We start from the raw sequence: 6,000 nt of genomic DNA, 5'->3' as shown, positions 1-6,000 counted from the left end.
GTTCGGTGTGACGGGGATTCGAACCCGCAATCCTTGGATTATGAGTTGAGCACCTTAACCACTGGGCCGTTTTATTCAGGTGAAACAATTCAAGTAAAATATTTTTTCTACATAAATTATGTTTGGCAAATATCAAAAATATTGTTCTAACAAAATGCTTATTCTTTACAGACAAAACTTCAAATCTTTTTTAGATGATCACAGTTTCTTCCTTTACTGTATCTTACCAATCACTTAAGGACAAATATCTTATCGCCTATTTCGTATAATAGCTGGCATTGTATAGTATGTAAAATTCCACCTAAATCGATTAGGTTTGACAAAGAGGTTTCTAATCTTTTACAAGTCTTTGACGCTAGTCTGTTCTACAGTAGAGTTATATATTTTTGACCTAGCAAAATAGATTCAAATCCGTGCAATACCACATATTATTTTCATCACTTTAAACTTTGGGTGACAGCTAATTCCTTGAGTATAGGTGGTAAGGCAATTCTGATTGGTTGCTTTCCCTCTGGCCAATCATTGAAAATTAGGAAAAGCGGCAAATAGCGTTTGCGATAGCAACCTTGCCGTAAAATACGTACAAGTTTAGAGTAAATATTTAATATCGAAATAACTTTACTTAAATTATTGATAATCCTACGCTATCAGGTTTGAAAAACAAGTGTTAGATGGCATAAAACTAAGATAGGTGTAATTTAAACACTATATTATTTCTTTATACGTAGTAAGATGACCTCTCAGGGAAGGTTCTGCTTGTATAGTTTATCTTCTTTGGAATTCAAACATCTACTATGTGTTTCTCTTGTATTATGACTCGTAATAGGGGTGAATAGGGGTGAAACTGTTTAATAATCCTTGAATTGTTGTAATACACCAGCTTGGCCTGAAAATCCTCCAGATCAGAAGCTCTGAGGTAGCCATCTCAAGGTCAATCATTTTGTCATCTGTGGCTAAGAGCAATTAACTGGCACTTACGGGCACTTTCAAAAACGAGTGTTGTGGCCATGTTGGTAGGTACTGGTATGTGGATATGGTGGTCTGGAAGCCTTGGCATTGCTAAACTATTCTCAACGTGTTGAGCTTTAGACCATGTAGAACGTCGCCCTGTAAGACTCTGTAGTATACGGAGACAGTGAGCGCCGATTTATTTCCTTTCTTATGGTTTTATACAACCTATAAAGAAACTATAGATAACCATTCGTGCATTGTGGCTTCTGTTGGTAGCCAGTTACTATTTTCCCACATTTTCAATATTTCGATTTCTCGTTCACTGTTTGTCACATCTTTCCAAGATGCCTCCCTTTTTATCAAGAAAGGCTACAATGACTTGCTGGATGGCCAAAATTGGTTAACAAATGCATACCAGTTGGTTTGTTGTAAGTAATTTCTGTACAGCTATAACCACTCTAACAGTTCTTGTTGTTGATCTGATTTTTTACATAGCAGTAACCACTCTTGTTCTCGCGTTGATAGAGTTTTTTATTATAAAAGCTGCTATTCTTCCTTGTGTTGTAAAATAGTTTTAGGTTTCTTTCATTTCTTGTTTGGTTTGTTTTGAATTTCGCGCAAAACTACATAAGGGCTATCTGTGCTAGCCGTCCTTAATTTAACAGTATGGGACTAGAGGGAAGGCAGCTAGTTAGCACTAATCACTGCCAAATGTTGGAGCGTTCTTTTACCGACGAATAATGAGATTGGCCGTCACCTTATAACGCCCCCACGGCTAAAATAACGAGCATGTTTGGTATGACACGGATTGGAAACCGCGATCCTCAGATTATAAGTCGAGTGCCGGGCAGTATTTCTTGTTTAATATGAGTGTGTGTGTGTTTTCTTATAGCAAAGCCACATCGGACTATCTTCTGAGCTTACTGAGAGGAATTGAACCCCTGATTTTAGCGTTGTAAATCCGAAGTAGTGCCGTTGTACTAGCCGGAAGCTGTTGAAGATGATGTTAGAAAATAAATGTTAGCGTATCTGATGTATCGTATTAAAGGAGAAATATAATATTTTTATTTTCTTGTAGTTTCGGCATTAGTTAAGTACTTTTTCAGCTTTCAAGCCTTGAAAGTGTCAATTTTTACTTAACTATAATTAAGTTTAAATGTGCAGTAAATCATATTTATATCAAATTATTTTGATATTTCATTTCTTTTAAGCAGTATTTTTAAACGAATAATACTACGATGGTGCTTCCCTCTACTGCATAAATTGTAAACTGATTTAAACAAGTGGAATTACATATGCCTGCGTTAGTTTTATTATCTTAAAATGTTAACATGTTCTATAGTAATTTCTATATGCTGAATCCGGAACTAATAACCATTTTTCTCCTTTAAATACATATTTTTCACAAATTGTTACATGTACTTTCACGTTAGTGAATTATTGAATTATTTTTACTGAAATTGCAATACATATTGTTATGCTTAAAATGTTGAAAAGCACTCTCTGTAAGTTTCTTTAGACCAATCCCGACGTGAGAATATTATCAATAATTTTAGAACCCAAACATAACAAACATAATTACAAAAGATGCTCATTGTGGTAAACGTAACAACAATTTGATCTAAGTAAGTCTTTTTTTTTTCCTCCGGATTAATAAAACATCCTTATGTGACAGATAAGAATGAATATTAGCTTCGAAATCTGCGTGTTTAAAATATATAAAATTCGTTATTGAAACAGAACCAACTTTTATGAAGTTTAGCTTCGCAGGCCTGTGTAATCACCGTTTTACGTTTATGTAAGTTTAGGCTGTTCAAACTTCTTGATCAATTCCATCATTTTGATTAGTATTTGAAAACCTTTCAATAAAAGTATTACATTATGATTTGTTTTAAAAAATAATTTACACTAGCATTTCTATACAAAGAATCGCACATATTTTCTGGAAAATACGAAAAGTACCCCCAATGGAATAGCGGTAAGTCTACGGATTTACAACGCTAAAATCAGAGGGTTCGATTCTCCTCGGTGGACTCAGTAGATAGTCTTATGCGGCTTTTCTATAAGAAAGCACACACACACACAGAATACGAAAAACTGAAAAAATAAATTTCGATATCAAGAATGATTTAAGTTCTTAGGAGAAATAAGCATATCTGATGTGTGTAACCTAGAATTAAACACACTGTCAGATTTATACAGAGAAAATGCTTATTCAATGACTCGAAATTAAACGTGATGTCTTTTTCATAAAAAGTTTAACTTTCATGTAATTTTGTTGCCCGTAATAATTACTGCTGAATACCCTAAGAGACACGTGCAACAAGTCGTAATGCTGTACTTTATAGGGAAAATAAAACAAGAAAATAATATCCAATGTGACTAGCACTTTTGATTCATTGTGAAGCAACGACTAACTGAGGATTATATTAAACTATGGATTTATCTGACAACATTCAGTGTTGAGTTAGTAACTATATTCAATATTTTAAGCTAACTGTTTCATCTGTTAAGTGCTTCCCTCTGCAAAAGAAAGATTCTCTTATATTTGTTACTTACATAGAAATAGACTTTATGATAAAATTATATATATATACAACAAAATAAAAGATACAACGTTATGCAGCATGTATTAAAATAGAGTAGTGAATTTTAATCACTTTAATTAATGGGATATATCATTGTCCCTTTGTTATTAATTTATACTTATATTTGTTAATTTACATAAAAGCAGACATAATTTATTATAAAAAACTTGTCACTGTCATATTAAAAGAAGCTGCAATTTATTAATATTCATTAAACTGTCTATTATTAGTTAGATCAGTTTTATTCATAAAATATAATAATTAATTAGAAGATACTCTTGAATATAGAAAAATAGTTGGCGTCTATACTGATTTTTACTTACTGTAGGTTAGGTTGGTATTTAGTGAATCACCTTAATGATTTCCTTCCTATATGTAAATATACTGAAAAGAGGATTTTTTTTCACAGTTATAATCCATTTTGTTTGTTTAGCATCACACTTGCTAGTAAACTATACATAAATCTCAATTTACCCAAAAAACTATAACGTACACTTACGTTTCGTATTTCAATTAGATTAATGTTCATCATAATACAGAGTACTCATTATGTACAGTTTATTGAAAAATTATATGTTGTTTGAAAGTATAGATGTTTTAAATGTACAATTAGAATAACCGATGGAGAGAGAATGTGGACGTCACTCGAGAAGGCACGTGAAGTACTAATTTATAACGCAAACAAATGTTCTGGTATTTAAGGCACTCTATGTCATTAATATACTCAAATGAAATTTCCTTTGATGTGTAAACAATTAGAAACACAGAAAAGATGAAAATTATATGAGTGTAATGAAATGACAAAGGTTATTCATACAAAGTATGTCACTCTCACGGTTTAGATAGCTATAATTGAAGTATAAAGATATTAGAATAGATAGAAAGTATTAGTTCATTAAAAACACACAAAATATACTGTCCATCAATAGAATAACTATCACAACGATAATGTAATATAAAAAATATAAGATTGTATCATTTTCCAAGAAACACATGACTTAGAAAATAAATCTACAACTTAGATTGTTTCTTATTATAAACAATAAATAATGCTATAACGTGGTATTTTTTCCTATAAGAATCAGCGGTTTCTTTGTAATATTTCCTTCATGTACGTTAATGTTTCATAAATGATATGATCATAATTCACAAAGAAGCATTAACTCGTGCACTAATGTGTTACCAGGTTAAAGACAAATGCAGAGTTAGATCTATACTTTTAACGTGTTCGTAAACTAATTTTGATAGGGAATTTTATTTTTTAAATTAGGAGCTTATTGTTATATAAAGAAAGGTTTTTGGATCATCTCATCCATCATTAACAATATCTTTATGAATTGTGTCAATTTTTCAAACCAACATATATTTGTAAAGAATAACGAAAATAAGATAAAAAAGGTTACAACTGTGAAATAATATGAGAAGAACGTAGCAGCTCTGGTTTTAAAACTCGGTAAATATTGTTTAAAAAGCTTAATAGTTTTATGTTTTGTCATGATTCTTGTTGTTGTTGTTTCATACAGTATTTTGGATATATACAATTAATTATGAAAGTGTATTTAAATATTACCACTTCATCATATTTTGTATTTAATACAATGCGCTGGACTAAAATATCTTGAGACACTTCTGTCAAGCTTGAGAAAACACACGTAAATTTATATAATCTGTTTCAGGTGATTGTATCCTAGCAACTGCTTTTAAGATAAAACGAAGTGAATGACAATATAAGCAAAAATATAATAAAAGTTTCAACTAATAGGTAAAAGGATTTATTTTAAAGGAAGAGTCGCAGGTGTCAGTGAAATGTTTATTAGACAATAAAATATTAAAAAAAGAACAAATAATACATAGGAAGCAAAAGTAAATTTAATTTAAGCCGAAAAATCCATTTAGTGAGTTGTTATTGTAGAATGCGTCAATGGCTGTACAATAAATATTGTGTTCCAACGACAACCACGCCAACTGTTTCCCCTTTTTTTATTTTTTGTCTCAGTTTATCAAATAAAACATAATAAACCTAGACTCTCTATCGTAAAACAAAGATAAGTAATTAAAATTAATAGTTAATAACATCTCTAGGGAAAGGCATAGTATAGTACTAAAAAATGCTTAAGATAAAATTTGTATTTTACGAAGCAAAAAAGCTTGATAATCCGAGCACTTTGAAATCAGTGAAATTTTGTTTTGTGATTTAAAACACATTTTAAATATTAGGAAATGTTAATTATGATTTCCCCTTACTGTTAATGTACAGGTCACTTAGAAGAAGCCTAAAACACAAGTTTTGATTTGTTAAAAATGTTGGAAATAGATATTGTAGAAACTTATAAGTTACCGTAAATTCACTGTTATTAGTTCTAAATATAACATATTAACCATATCTATATAAGTTTTGAACAACCATATAATTTGATCACAGATTGTCTTATGTTTCTAGTGAATATTGCCCTACGAGAAC

Source organism: Tachypleus tridentatus, chromosome 1 (assembly GCF_004210375.1).
Source record: "Tachypleus tridentatus isolate NWPU-2018 chromosome 1, ASM421037v1, whole genome shotgun sequence".
NCBI lineage: Eukaryota > Metazoa > Arthropoda > Merostomata > Xiphosura > Limulidae > Tachypleus > Tachypleus tridentatus.
Note: the sequence above shows the minus strand (reverse complement) of the source record.